This window comes from Notothenia rossii (genome assembly GCF_949606895.1).
Source record: "Notothenia rossii genome assembly, chromosome: 9".
NCBI lineage: Eukaryota > Metazoa > Chordata > Actinopteri > Perciformes > Nototheniidae > Notothenia > Notothenia rossii.
This window is the reverse complement of record NC_136907.1, coordinates 76,840,481-76,857,030: the sequence shown is the minus strand read 5'-3', so window position 1 is coordinate 76,857,030 and position 16,550 is coordinate 76,840,481. Positions and strand designations below refer to the sequence as shown.

The 16,550-nt window shown below is 39.9% G+C and overlaps 1 protein-coding gene across 1 annotated transcript in view; it reads left to right on the top strand.

The window, feature by feature from the left end:
• Nucleotides 1-16,017: 16,017 nt before the first annotated feature.
• LOC307019302 (nuclear receptor coactivator 2-like) overlaps nt 16,018-16,550 on the top strand; it is a 54,668-nt gene continuing 54,135 nt past the window's right edge. The window contains 1 exon segment of the mRNA XM_079650092.1: nt 16,018-16,290. The gene's annotated coding sequence lies outside the window, so the exon portion shown is untranslated.

Genomic DNA, 16,550 nt, shown 5'->3' with positions numbered 1-16,550 from the left:
CTTATGTGATACCATTAAATACATTGCAGATTGGCAGATAGTTTATTATATATTGTTTCCAGTACACTAACATGTAGCATTTTGTTCTGCTGAAGCTGTCAAAGAGGCATTTTCAGTCAGATTGTCTTCTTAAATATTATTTTGAAAACTGATCTAGTCAGCGTCCGGTTTTATGTCGGTTTATTCGTGCGAGCTTGACCTAGTTTGTCAGATATCAGTGAAGAAGACTTACTGTACTCCTCAAAATATATACATTCTTTATTAAATTAAATAATTTGTACACATTTAATTAAATAAAAAACAATAATAGAAAGTAATTCTGGTCAAAAACATAATGTATTATTCCCTACTCCATGTTATCCCAATGGAATAAAAGCAGGAGGAACATGTCTATGCTAAAGTCTATGCTGGGGAAATATACATTGCATAGCAGCTGCTGAACAACAATTGACATAAAATGCATTTCTGTTAATAAAGTTATTCAAGTCTTTCTGAAAGGAGCCCACAGTCAGTCATAATCTGTATTGCAAACGTAATGCACCGTAAACTCTGTGTGCCCTGGGGTATTTTATTTTGAAAAAGAAATACATCTATTTAATAATTCTGTTTGTATTTATAAGTGGCATGTGCTGCAGGGCTGTGAGTTAACTAGCGGCACACGTTTACACAGAAGAAGAGCACGTTTAATTGTACTAGATAACAGTTTGGTACAGTTGCAGAATCAGGAACGTGTTTTTATTTGTTGTTGTGCCGGTTACCCTGTTTGCTGTTGTTATGCTGGTATGTCACTGTAGGGAACCTGTAAGTTTGCCTACGTGACAGGTGCCATCTGACTCCGCTGGATATGTTATCTTTGAGGGCTGGACTCAGGATCCTTTCTGCTCTTTTTAAAGCTTATTTGCTCTTTCCTGCACCAAAGTGAACTTTGAAAAGGATTGCAACGTGTCCGCGAGCTTCTGTTATTTCTGTAGTCTGTTTCCCTAAAGGTTTAAGGGTGTTTTCATGCTGCTACACACGTCTGTAACATGATACACACGATGTGCATGCTTGCGTTTTGTGTTCAAGGATCTACCTGGATTTGTTTTCATTGTTTCTGCTTTATCATAATTTGGCAAACTCTGCTTTCTTGCACCATTCTTGTGATTTGTCTGGTTGATTGCCAGTATGTTTCAATGCAAACACTACCTTATAGTGCTGCAGCAAGAGTGCAGGAATGTACTTAAGTCCAAGATCTTAGCATGAGATTGGCAGCTTGCCCAGCGAGGGATCCTTAGTGGCTTGAATTCACTAAACCACGTGAGGGCTCAAATAATGCCCTGACCAATGACAACAGGAGGAGGAGGAGGAGGGGGAGGAGGAGGAGGAGGAAGAGGAGGAGGAGGAAGGGCAGAGCTTGACTGTGCAGTTCTTCGTATCAGGGTTTGCTGCAGCTCTTATCCTCATCTAGAGAAACACAAACATGCTACTGTTCACAATCTTTCCCTCTAAAAGGCTTTTGAGTTTTTCCTTATTTTCTACATTTTCCCTCAGCAATTTAAATGCTTTATTTGTCGCAAGCTCCTCCAACAATGAAACATATAATATATTTAACATACAAGTAAGTTCCAGGATTAATATAAAGCAGAATGTCAAATTAAATACTTTAGAGTAGAAACTGTATACTGTTATAATGTATACCTTTTTGGACATAAGGACAAGAAAGAGCTTCACCTTTTTTAGTTTTTTAGTTTCTGATCTCCTTCTCACACTAACTGGTATTTACCAAGGTGTGTGTGTGTGTGTGTGTGTGTGTGTGTGTGTGTGTGTGTGTGTGTGTGTGTGTGTGTGTGTGTGTGTGTGTGTGTGTGTGTGTGTGTGTGTGTGTGTGTGTGTGTGTGTGTGTGTGTGTGTGTGTGTGTGTGTGTGTGTGTGTGTGTGTGTGTGTGTGTGTGTGTGTGTGTGTGTGTGTGTGTGTGTGTGTGTGTGTGTGTCAAATGTGTTTGTTGATGTCTGGCTCTTCTCACTGCCACCAACTTATCAGATACACACACACACACACACACACTCTCTCTCTGCCACCTGGCTCTGTGTCACGTAGCAGAGACAGTCGTCTTCCAAGTATGATCCTCCTGAGACCAAGTGCTCTAATTAACCACACACACACACACACACACACACACACACACACACACACACACACACACACACACACACACACACACACACACACACACACACACACACACAGCTCTGTCTGAAAGCTTCCTGTAGTGTCTGAATACCATAATTACTGTAATATTCACCCAGCAAGATGTATCTGTAGTAGGAGGTTTTCTGTGTAAACTGCAGTCTATTGGGTCACATTTGTTCTACATATCTTTTAAAACTCCTATATTTGTTTGGGAACCATTTTTAATAAAGACACAGTAAAAGCTGCCCTTATACATTTTTGTCCAAACCAGCATTTCTTTGTGACTCTATTATAATCATCTTGACATGTGTATGCACTCGTATCAGAAACACTGTGCAGGGGAACTCTAGTTACAGCTCAAATTGAGGAAAAAGGAAATTGAAAAAGTATTTTTTAATCTTATGCAGTGACCTTTTTTACCAGTAGCCTGAGGGTGGAAGCTCTTCCTGAACCTCAGCGTATCCGGTACCTTCTGCTTGACTTGGCGATGGAGACGAGGCATACTCCCTGGTTGGTTTGGATCAAATTGAAATGATTCTCCTAGTCTCGTTCATGCAGCACTTGTTGTAAATATCCTTTAGGCAGGGTGGAGCACTACCTTTTGTATGTTTAGACGAACAATCACTCATTGGAGGGCATTGAGGTCTTCTTCAAAGCTGTTTCTGTACCAAGAAGTAATGGTGCAGGAGTGGAAATATGGACAATTTCACCAACGTGTCTGAGGTGAAACGGTTTCTGCTTTGCTTTTCTCGCGACTGAGTCATAATGCAATCCCAAGGTTAGTCCCTTAGAGATGTGAAAACTAAGGTAATTGAATCTTCCACTGCACTTAGCACCTCTCTGTGTTAACGCCAATGTAGCTTCTTCCCGAAGTCCACTCTCAGCTCCTTGGTCTTGTTTAGGAGAAGGTTGCTGTCCTGACGCAAGCTTGATATACCCTCCATTTCCTTATGGTTGGCCTTTTTTAAAATTGTTTTCTGTGATCAGGCCAAGCAGAACTGTGTCGTATGCAAACGTGGTGATGGTGTTGCAGTCAAAATGGTTTATAAGGAGTTAATCAGGGGACTTAATACGCAGCCCTGTGGTGCTCCGGTGTTTAAAATAAAGGTCGAAGAAGTGTCTCTGTACATCCTTTAATTATCACCAGAAGTTAAAGAAATCTGATGCACAGTGAGATTTCTAATCCCAGGTATTCTGGCTTTGTGACGAGCCCGCAGAAAACTATGGTAGTAATTGAGGGATGTACATTATAGAAATCTGAAGACTAAACATATTTAATTTCATTGTAAAGGATGTAACTATAGTTCCCAGTCTCTTTAAAAGTGTGTAGCCATTGCTATTTACCATGCAAAATCATCCCTAGCCCTAAGGAAAATACCTGTTTACTTTAGTAGCTATCCAATGAAAATGTTAAAACAACTAAATACAAAGTTTTGTTTTACTTGCAACTCAAACGTTAGCTGCTCTAATCTGCGAAACTGGTGTCTCCAAGGTTTTGTGACAAACCAATATACATATGGCATCAAGACAACGCTGTTTCTATTGGCCAAAGGTCAATAAAGATGTATCTGTATGCCGCAATGTGGGTGGGATATTAGGGCTGTACCCGAATATCCAAATATCTGAATGTTCGTTTGTTGGAGTACTATTGGGGTTTCAATTTCGTTATTCGGATATTCTTATTTATTTATTTTTTTCGTTTTTTTTGAAAATTGAATTTATTGAAATCTCCAATATCAACGTACTAAGACCTTGTGCCTCTTCGGGGGGTGCTAACACTTAACTATACACTTTATCGTTTACTTTCTCCGTCTTTTATATGTAGATCTGACTTTTCTCCGTTAATCTCCGTCACGTTGTTTCCATAGCAACAGCAACTTCCTGTAAACAGCGCTAACTCTCCTTCAAAATAAAAGCATGTCCATAAAAAATTGGAAGCCAAGCCAAATTACACTTAAGACATATACAACTGCAACAAAAGTAACAAACACAATGCGATATCCTTTTCAATTTCAAAGAACACAAATTGGGTTGTATACATTAACAAATAACTATAAAACAACAATACTGTAAAATAACAAAATGAATGCCGTGAACAAAACCGAAATACACGTGTTGAAGCGATTCGCTGCTGATTAATATGCACCCTACCGTGCGGGCCGTATATCCGAATATTCGCTGCTGATTATTACTACCGAATATCCGGAGCCTGAAAAATTGTATTCGGGACAACCTTATGGGATATCACAATTTACCTCATGACCTCACATGACCTCAGGGCCCTGATTTTAATTCTGACTCAGGATTAAACATTTCTTAAATCCAACATAGTATTTACCTCCTGTTGCATATCAGACTTACACATTTGAGTGTTTTAATAAGGAATAGAAACCACGCATATGTTGTCAGCATTGCAGCAGTCTCTGTGCACACAGTAATGAAAGCTGTACAAGGTTGAGGCTGCAGACTGAGAGCCAAGTCTAGCAGGTTGCATAACAAGTGCTAATTTGGTTAGCTGACTGACGGCGGCTGTAATTCTCCAGCTCTGACAGCACAGCGGAGAGAAGGAGAGTCCACAGGCTGCAGTCGGATAATACGAGCTAATACAAGCTAATAGCATAACGAGCTTTTGCAGAACAAACACCGGCCAGAGCTGATCATCTCTGCTTTTTGGCGGCAGGGCGTTGTGGCCAAATGCAAGCGAGGAGGCTGAGCATTCAGAAGTGTTTGTGTGGCCTTTGCAATTGAATGAATGGTATTGCTGAATTTTTAACCACAAACTACGCCTTATAACATTTTACACTGCAGTTAGAATCCAATATATTTTGCTAATTTGTATTTGAAGAAATGAAGTCCTTACAGGGCATGCATAACTAAATCAAAAGAGGTTTACACTAAAAGATAACAAATCAGAGTCGTAGGATAACTCTTCCTTTTGTTGAGAATTACCAATAGTTTCCACTTATACATACATGACTAAGATATATGTTTGCCTTCTGCTCCCATTTTGAATGTAAATCTTTCTTTGTACTTACCTTGAATAGGGTGTCTTAAAAAGTTATAAACCTACATGTATTCGTTCCTGTAGTTTGAGTTAGTTGTATTATTATTGTAATGAAAGTACATTTTCACATTTCTTCTTTTACATTGACAATGCTTTGTTCATTTTGATGGTGTTTTGATTTCATTGTAAGATATTATATGAGTTGCGCTGGGAAATACTACTGAAGCTTTAGACCACAGTCTACAAACAGCTTCTCCTTTTCTCCATTGAAAGCAGCTCTGAGGTCAACACTCATGTTTCACACCGAGAGGCGTTTGAGGATAAAGGTTGAACACATTTGAATTAAAAAGCTGTCCTTTTTCGATAAAAGCCAGAATAGCCTTTGAATTAGAGTCAAGTCTAAAGACAAAGCGTACACTTCCAATCAAGAAGTGCGGATATGAGTGACAAGCAAGCTGATTGGTTAATCCAAATTACTGTGGGAATTTTTTTTTTTGCGTTTTCTGCACATACATAAATGAATTCCACTTCAAGGCACATCAGTCCACATAATAATCTATTATAACAGTATTTGTTCTAATGTACATTATTTCATTTCACTTTCTGCATTTCTTATTCAATCAACATGAGCATAGTTGACTAATTCTGCATTATAACTGCACCATTGTGTCTCTTGCACTTTCTATTGGGCTATTTTACTTCCTTGTTTAATCTTTCGGTGTTGTACTGTTAGAGGTCTTAAGAGACTTGGTTGATTGGAAGTCAATGAGAATGGATTGTGTATCGTATGCACGTAAAGTTGTGCTCCTGCGTATCAATTGCATTCATTTGCAAACCGTAAAGTTGTGATATTTGTGCGCAGACTTAAGAGGCTGCGTTGGTCCATTGCCAACATAAGCTAAATCTGTAGCTATTGCACATATAATAACAAACATTTGAATCTTTTAATCTTTAAGGCTCTTGATATCATTTTCCTCTGGCTATTGTCCCGCCTATTTACGTTGATCAATCAAAGTTCTGGATGTAGCGGTTTGTTCACTGGATTTAAGTTTCCTGATTTCCTCTATGCTTTCTTGAGTGGTTTGCAAAATGTGGCACTGCCTCCTAGTCTACCTTTTGATCTGTAAGAGAACACATGCAAACATGTCCGAAACTACACCTGCGTACATTTGGAGGCCGGAGATATACAAGGCACATATCATCTATTGACATAATGGCAGCTCAAAATGACCAATGGGACTTCCTCTAATTCCATGTATGGGCAGTATACAGTAAAAGATCTGGCACTAAAAAAAAAAAGATCTTGAATCTGTTGTGTTGTTTTGCAGACGATGCATCGTGACAGTGGTTCATGTCATATTCTTCTAGATGTTAGCATGCTTACTGATTCTGTGTTTCTGCAGTAAAGCAAGGCGCCGTGGATCTGTGCGTTTCCATAGAGCTGCTTAGTAACTCACATTAATCAGTCAGGAAGTAGGCCGTCTCTCTGTGTGTGTCTCTCATTGACTTTCCGTGACTCTTCCCTCTCTGTCTATCGTGCGGTGTGTGTGTGTGTGTGTGTGTGTGTGTGTGTGTGTGTGTGTGTGTGTGTGTGTGTGTGTGTGTGTGTGTGTGTGTGTGTGTGTGTGTGTGTGTGTGTGTGTGTGTGTGTGTGTGTGTGTGTGTGTGTGTGTGTGTGTGTGTGTGTGTGTGTGTGTGTGTGTGTGTGTGTGTGTGTGTGTGTGTGTGTGTGTGTGTGTGTGTGAGTCTGGTTGTGTGTGAGTATGGCTGTGTGGTTGTGTGTGTGCCAGTGTGCCAAAGTTTACCACAATGCCTCCTATGCAAATTATTAACTGTGAAGCTCCCCGTCACCAACAGCAGAAGTGTGTGTGTGTGTGTGTGTGTGTGTGTGTGTGTGTGTGTGTGTGTGTGTGTGTGTGTGTGTGTGTGTGTGTGTGTGTGTGTGTGTTTTCTATTTCCTCTCAAAAACAAGGCAGTGGAATTCCACATGACGTACAAGTCATTTCTAAAAATACATTAAAGAAAGTCTAAATTGCGTACCTGCTGTAAATCAACAGCTATTAGCATATTTAAAAACATGAATACTTTAGATATATTTCAGTCCTCTGTTGGCGCCGTCCATCTGTAGTGACATCATGTTTGCATGTGATTGTTTACCAACAAATCCACTGCAAAGCCTCGTACAACAACAATGTTAGGTTTGTACGGCTGTGTATGTGTCCATTTTGTATACATTTTGTTCACGTTCATGTTAGGTATAAGCTCATGATGTCTTATCAATATTTGAAAACAACATGCAGGTATATCTATTAATATATTTTAGACATATGTTTAAAGAATTGCTAAAATCAAAGTTGTTTTTAAGGACTCCCATTCAAATGTAATTCCATATGTTCGTGCATTAACGTTCCTAATATATAGATTGTACATATTTTTCTTTCCTTTTTTATTAGAAAAGCAATATGCAAACCTTTTAATCTAAACTCAAGTCAAACTGGGATCTTTGGTGCCGAACTAAACGAGTCACAGCTTTTTGAGACTTTAAAGAGCACACCCTGAGCTGAGTCACAGAAACCGAGTCTTTCTGTTGGTGCGTGTGCAGCAAAAACATGTGTAATTGCATGTTTGTGCAATACACAAAGCAGTTGGGTAGAGATCAGCTGTTACACACACACACACACACACACACACACACACACACACACACACACACACACACACACACACACACACACACACACACACACACCAACAAACTGTATGCAGCTTTTTCTCAGTGGAGGCAGGTGCATTTTGAGTGGTACGAGTCAGCTGGTTCCAACTGACTGAAAGGGCGAATGTCACACACACACACACACACACACACACACACACACACACACACACACACACACACCAGGGGTTAGAACCAGCAGATGTTTAGATTTGGCCGATGACCAAAAAAAACCACTTCTTCTTTTTACTACTTTTCATTTGGTCCTCTTGATTTCAGTAACCCTTTAGCACACACACACACACACACACACACACACACACACACACACACACACACACACACACACACACACACACACACACACACACACACACACACACACCAGAATGACTTTGAAAGGGTTAGTTAACATTAGTTGATATCATGTTGGCTTAGTTTGACTTAAGTTCACGCTTTTGTTATCAGATCTCATGAGGGTTGGTTGCTGAGACGGATTTGGCAAATTGCTTTTGAATAAGATTCAACTAGCACCAATTTTGAGCAAGGTACAAACTAGAAAATGCAACGAGTATCTTCATAGTAACCTTTCTGACTAAAACGCTTGTGATTCACTGAGGAGAACATAATGACATCTGATGCTTCTTGAAAATATGAGTTTCAGAGATAAGGTGAAGCAGGTAGACGTTTCAACGGGACATGTGATCCGACTTCCGCAATTGAGACACAGTTAAACATGAGAATAAACATTAAGACTCCTGAAACGCCTCCATTGGACTCCTTTCTTTACTTCCTCAACATAATGACATCACTATGGAACATTCACATTTTCTATTGGCTAGCGCTCCAACACATTGCACGTGATAGGCTAAGCGGCGGGACATCTCTAAGCGGTGGACCAATCACAACAGTGCCGGCCAGCTATGAGCAAATAAGGCACCTTTTTAAAAGAACTTTGAAGATTTCAGGATGAATCATTTAGGCTGTGATCTGATTAAATAACAACGAATTTTAGCAAGTTACAAACTGGAACATGTCAATGAGTGGAGTCACAGTCATAGTGACCCTTTCTCACATTTCGGGAGGAAGAGGTCAGAGAGAGGATGTGATTCAAACATGTGACGTGTGATATTTCCAGTAAAATATTAGATTTCACCCGATTACATAAGATAAGGAGCAGCAGGTAGCCTCTCAGGGTCTTTGCTCGAGGGCACAACAACAGGACATCTGAGACAAAGTTAGTCTGCAACATGAGAATAGAGTGATAACACTGTAAACTCCTTTAAACAAGCCTTTCATTAAAAGCACCTGTGATATTCAAACACGTTTCTGCTTAAAGATAAACAACAAGGCATTGTAGATTAGAGAAATTAAAACACATACATTAACTCAGCTGTTCAAGGACCGTGAGGCGAGTAGTTTTTGTGAAATGGGATGTTTGTGAACGTGAAGTGAAGCCGGGTGGGATCTCTGTGAATCTGGATCAGCACCACACTGACCTCACAGTGGGACAAGGGCCTCACAACGCTCTGAAACCAGTATCAGTGTGTGGGAAAAGCAGCAGGTCCTCTTGTTGTTGTGGAAAGCAGAGAGACTTCCAGTGGGTGAAGTTGTAAAGTGAAATTCTGCTTCAGTATTTCACACTAAAAACTCAACAGTACATGTTTTAAAGGTCCCCTATTATTCTGTTTTTCATCACTATATTATAGGTCTCAGATATATACAGAGCCTGTCTCTGATTGGCTGAAACACCAAACAGGTCATTGCAGCATCCTTGGTTGCTGATTGGCTAATGGTTACACAAGCCAAAACATCGTTATGACATCATAAAGTGGCCAAAATCTGATCAGCTCATTTTCAGACAGGTTTTTATAGAAATGGATCAAAAAGAGAGAGAATCTTTGTTCCTGAAACTTTCAGAGTCTCTTTCCACAGAGGGGACACATGTTGATGTAGAAGAGACATGAAGAAGAGGGGACACATGCTGATGTAGAAGAGACATGAAGAAGAGGGGACACATGTTGATGTAGAAGAGACATGAAGAAGAGGGGACACATGTTGATGTAGAAGAGACATGAAGAAGAGGGGACACATGTTGATGTAGAAGAGACATGAAGAAGAGGGGACACATTTTGATGTAGAAGAGACATGGAGAAGAGGGGACACATGTTGATGTAGAAGAGACATGGAGAAGAGGGAACACATGTTGATGCAGAAGAGACATGAAGAAGAGGGGACACATGTTGATGTAGAAGAGACATGAAGAAGAGGGGACACATGTTGATGTAGAAGAGACATGGAGAAGAGGGGACACATGTTGATGTAGAAGAGACATGGAGAAGAGGGGACACATGCTGATGTAGAAGAGACATGAAGAAGAGGGGACACATGTTGATGCAGAACAGACATGAAGAAGAGGGGACACATGTTGATGTAGAACAGACATGAAGAAGAGGGGACACATGTTGATGTAGAAGAGACATGAAGAAGAGGGGACACATGTTGATGTAGAAGAGACATGGAGAAGAGGGGACACATGTTGATGTAGAAGAGACATGAAGAAGAGGGGACACATGTTGATGTAGAAGAGACATGAAGAAGAGGGGACACATGGTGATGTAGAGAGACATGAAGAAGAGGGGACACATGTTGATGTAGAAGAGACATGAAGAAGAGGGGACACATGTTGATGTAGAAGAGACATGAAGAAGAGGGGACACATGTTGATGTAGGATAGAGACATGGAGAAGAGGGGAAACATGTTGATGTAGAAGAGACATGGAGAAGAGGGGACACATGTTGATGTAGAAGAGACATGAAGGAGAGGGGAAACATGTTGATGTAGAAGAGACATGAAGAAGAGGGGACACGTGTTGATGTAGAAGAGACATGAAGGAGAGGGGACACGTGTTGATGTAGAAGAGACATGGAGAAGAGGGGACACATGTTGATGTAGAAGAGACATGAAGGAGAGGGGACACGTGTTGATGTAGAAGAGACATGAAGAAGAGGGGACACATGTTGATGTAGAAGAGACATGAAGGAGAGGGGACACGTGTTGATGTAGAAGAGACATGAAGAAGAGGGGACACGTGTTGATTTAGAAGAGACATGAAGGAGAGGGGACACATGTTGATGTAGAAGAGACATGAAGAAGAGGGGACACGTGTTGATGTAGAAGAGACATGAAGGAGAGGATTTTGCATAATAGGCACACGTGTGTGTGTGTGTGTGTGTGTGTGTGTGTGTGTGTGTGTGTGTGTGTGTGTGTGTGTGTGTGTGTGTGTGTGTGTGTGTGTGTGTGTGTGTGTGTGTGTGTGTGTGTGTGTGTGTGTGTGTGTGTGTGTGTGTGTGTGTGTGTGTGTGTGTGTGTGTGTGTGTGTGTGTGTGTGTGTGTGTGTGTGTGTGTGTGTGTGTGTGTGTGGCAGATTGACTCATAGCTTGTGCAGCGGTGATGCAACTCACTCAATCCTGGAAACAAACTAGGTTTATCGTCAGTGTCTTGGAAATACACCCTGCTGAGAGGACGTGAGGAAATACCATCATTAGACTAACATATTAAACAAAGAGGCAAATCAAAGACCAAATCAAGGACACGAAATAAGCTGCAGCTTTATAAAAGGAAATGGAAATTTCAAGTGTTGAAGTAAATCATTGTCTGTAATGAATCTGAGTATTAAAGGAGAAGTGCCAGCTTTCTTCCACATTCAAGTTAGTTCATCAGTTTAAATGAGCCTCAGGTTGGTCTGAGTATTTCATTTGAATTGCATCATGGGAGTTTAGTTGTCACTGTTTTTGATAAAAGTCTGTCTCAAATGCAATGTGCAAAAAACAATTTGATGTTCATTATTGTTTTTTTATGTGTTTTACAGAAAGTACTATATGATGATGGATGTTACCCAGAATGCTTTGCATATGAGGTGAGTGAGCTAATTATTTTTGCCCTTTGAAAATGATCATTATCAGATGCAGATACACAGGTTTGAATTTGCGTTTCAACACTTGAATTAATTTAGTATGATATTACAAAATATTAGTGAAGGGAGAGTTAGTTTTGAACTTGACGTTTCCAGAGTCGTATCAAAGGTCGAGAAACCCTGACAGAGTTTGACAAGAAGAAAAGTGAAAGAGGAGAAGGATCCGTGTGAGAGAAAGGGAAGTGTGTGTGTGTGCGTGTGCACGTGCGTGTGTGTGCGTGTGTGAGAAACACAGCTGCTTCTACCAGCGCTTACAACGTCATTTTTAAAATTCCCCTCCCCTTTTTCTCACACACACACACACACACACACACACACACACACACACACACACACACACACACACACACACACACACACACACACACACACACACACACACACACACACACACCCACTTTCACTTGTGTTTTCAGCTCTCACTTTGTGTGAGGCTCGTTATCAAACAGAGACGAGACTTATTATGTAAAACAACTCCCTTTCTCACCCTCTGTGTTTCTCTGTGGCGTCTGACAGACTTCCACATGCTCTTATTTTGAAAGTCTTGGTACTTTCAAAAACATTAGGCTTCAGTAAACGTGCTTTGTAGATATGTTATTCCCTTTGAACTTTATAAAAAGTTACTATAGATACGTGGCCAAGAGTCTGTAGACATCCATTTGCCTTTGTCTTCCCTTGTTTCCAGTGAACAGTAATATTATTCTAATCTTTTTCATTTGCATTTTTAGAAGTCTACAGAGAATAAACAACAAAACTAAATGCAGTTCAAACTATAACGCATAAAAAAAAAGCAAAAGGAGGGTAGAGAAAAGATTAGACATCAATTTATTATAACAGAACAAAATGTATTCTCATGTGTACATTCATTGTCATATTCAACCCAAAGTCATTAGTCATGTTTTGTGTTACTTCGCTAATTCTCTCATATATTGTCGAAGTTAGATCCTTCCATTTAAAGTGTATTAGCTCATCGTCTGTTGACCAATTGCCTGTCATTTGAAACCTTGCAACAGTTTGGGAAAAACTCTCTTTTTTTCAACGTGACAATAACCCGATTGTTCGTAAAGAAAACTCTTTGCCTTTTTTTGTGAAAGAACTTGAGCTCTGACCTCAACACCTTTTAGGGAGAACAGGAAGTGGAGTAAATTAAGGTTTTTGTGGAAAGCCTCACTAAAAATGGAGGTTGTTGTTTCAGCAGATTAATGCTTCAATCACATGTGGGTATTATGGGTCAGGTCGGCAGGTGTAATTACGCTTATTCAGATCATATAATGGTCAGGTGTCCACATACTTTTTTTCATCAAATCCCTTGGCTTCTGGCAAGCGTCCATCTGCTTTTATTTTGAAAGTTTGGTGACTAAAAAAGCAGTGAAAAGTGCTTTGTAGTCATTTCTTATTTTTCCATATGTAATAATGAGACGAATAAGGACCTAATCAGCTGTCCACATGCTTCATATAGTGTGTGTTACTCTTATATCTCAGAGTTGTGGGAGTCAAATGGCTTCTAACAAACTTCCACCTGCTTTTATTTTGAAATTGTGGTGACTGAAAAAGCAACGGTTTTCTGTGAAAGTGCTTTGTAGGTCTTTTGTTATTCAAAATATGTATGTAACAAAGAGATAAATAAAGGCTTAGTCAGCTGTCAACATACTTTTGTTCTTTCATATAGTCTTTGATATGTTGGCCACAAATCACTTGGCTTCTGACAAGCTTTGATCTGCTTTTATTTTGAAAGTTTGGTGACTGAAAAAGCTGTGTGTTTCTGAGAAAATGCTTAGTTACTGTGGTATTTTTTCTTATTCTTCAAAATATATATGTTACAAACAGATGAATAGTCGGCCACATATTTCTCTGTCAAATGACTCGTTGGCTTCTAAAAAACTTCCATCGGCTTTTATTTTGAAAGTCTGTTGACGGAAAAGCAATGGTTTTCTGGGAAAGTGTTTTGTAGGTCTTTTGTTATTCTTCAAAAATATATATGTAACAAGGAGATGAATTAGGACTTAATCAGGTTTCCACATACTTTTGGCTCTATAGTGTAGGTTACTATTAAATCAAAGAGTTGGCCACAGATTACTTGGCTTCTAACAAGCTTCGATCTGCTTTTATTTTGAAAGTTTGATAACGGAATAAACTGTGTGTTTCTGAGAAAATGCTTTTAGACTGTCGTCTTTTCTTATTCTTAAAAATATATATGTAACAAGCAGATGTATTAGGACTTAGTCGGCCACAATTACTCTATCAAATGACTCGTTGGCTTCTGACAAACTTCCACCTGCTTTTATTTTGAAATTCTGGTGGCTGAAAAAGCAAAGGGTTTCTGTGAAAGTGCTTAGTGGACTTTTTTCTTTTTCTTTTTCAAACTATATCTTAGATACATGTAACAAAGGGATGAATTAGGACTCAATCAGGTGTCCGCATACTTATTGTCCTCTATACTATAGTGTATGCTACTATTATTATTATATATTATTATTATACATCCCAGGGGCCGTATTCACAAAGCATTTTATCTTACCGCTAGGAGTGCTCCTAACTCGCGCTAAAACATTTTACGTAGGAGTTCTTTCTTAAAAGTTATTCACAAAGCCGCTGAGACCTACTCATACTAAGGATGAATCACTAAGAGTGACGCGCCGTTGCTATGGATTACGTCGATTCTCGTGCATGAGTATAGAAGCGGTCAGTACGGTGATTGGTTGTTCAGAGCAGGCGGTCTCGCTGAAACTCATCCGAAACATCCCACAAACGAGCCCACTAAAACAAGGAAATGTATTCCTATCAAATAGTTATGGACAGTGCAGTTAGCAGAATACACGCCTGATGACAAGTTTGTGCAGACCACGATAATGACGTTGTATATGCACGTTAAAAAGAGAGAGTGCAAACAATAAAAATACGTAAATTGCATTAAATCAAGGAGGCAATTAAAAGCACCCTGCAAACTATTATCCAATGAGCATATTTCCAGCACTTAAACACTTTCAATAACAGCCCATACCGCCGTTAAAGCCCCCCTATCATGATGAATGAAAACAATCTGCGTGTTGATGGAATGTACTTTCTTTCTATTGACGAACACGTCCTCATCTTTTGACGGCGCAATTATTTTTATGTGCGTCCCGTCAATAGCACCGGGCATACCTGCAATTGCCATGAAGTTGGCTTTGATCCTGTGTAGTTGTTGATTGTCCAAAGGAAACCGGATAAACTGTTAGATGATATGGTCTAGAGAGCGCGTTGACGGTGTGGTTTATGGCACGGCTGACTGATTGTTGCGATAATCCTAAATCGTCGGCATTGCAAAGTTGCATTTTCCCTGTTGCTAAATATCGTAGTGTTGCCAAACATTTTATTTCCGGACTAATCGGGTTATTCCTGTTAGTCGGGGATGTTATTGCATCCCGCACTAATTCCACAACAAGTTTGATACCCTCACGATTTAGCCTATATCTCTTGATCAATTCACAGTCTTCCATTGTCTCCAAAACATTTCGTCTCGCAGTCATTTTCAGATTCTTTGTGAATAGGTCTTACTGAGTTAGGAGTCCTCTCGAGGACTTTTAAGCTCTCCTAAACGTAGGTGCTACTTTTAGGCCTAAAATACTTTGTGAATTGCTCTTAGTGAATAAAATTAGAAGTCCTAAATGTAAGACTGACACGCCCATTCTTTTTAGGAGTTTCTCCTAAATTGGCCAGTTAGGAGCTACTTTTAGCCCTAAGATCCTTTGTGAATACAGCCCCAGATTTGGCCAAAAGTTAGCATCCAATTGTATGAACCACCAAGCCCTAACAATCTTTCGCGCAACATTAAGAAATATAGTTTGTTTTTTTGGACGCAAGAACAAGCGATTAAAAAAACATTAAATTATTACATTTAAAAAAACATTTAAGGTGTATTTAATCAGATTTGAAACCGAAACATGAAACAGTTGTGTCACAATGTGTAATGCGAGTCCAACATTTAAGAACAGCAGGTCATGTAAATCATTCAGTATCTGGAGGGAGGTTTTTTTCTGCACATTGGCTAATAGGAGGGAGGAGTGTGTGTGTGTGTGTTGTGGGAGGAGACAGGGAGGAGTGTGTGTGTGTTGTGGGAGGACACAGGGAGGAGTGTGTGTCCCCTTCACCCTGTGCATGGCAGGGGGAGGGGGAGAGAGAGAGAGAGAGGATTTGTGGCATGTACTTTGTCAGCTGTCATTAGGCGCAGATGACACACACGAAGGTAATCTGGCAGAGAAAAGAGGGGAAATACAAAACGAGTGTGTGATTGAGTGCCGTGTGTGTGTGTGTGTGTGTGTGTGTGTGTGAACTGCTGTGTTGATTCGTGTGTGTGTTGTGAAAAACAGAGCGTCCGCCCGGCCGGCATGGGATGGATGGTCGGCCGGATCTGGACTGGTTATGGACTGGTTTAACCAAAGCAGAAGTAAGTGACTTGATTTTATTTTGAAAAACAGATTTAAAGGGCCGGTTACTATAAAACAGAGCTGTGTTTACTCCTGAAGGAAGTCTTTAACTGAGTTTGTAGTTGATTGTGTATGCACCATACTGTTTACTAACAACACTGAAATGAAGCAAACTTTAACTATAATAAAAAACATTATAAACTTAAAAACATATTAAAACACCTGTAAGTCAATTTGGGAGTCATATTAGGATCCAACCATGTGAGATAGCGGGCTGATG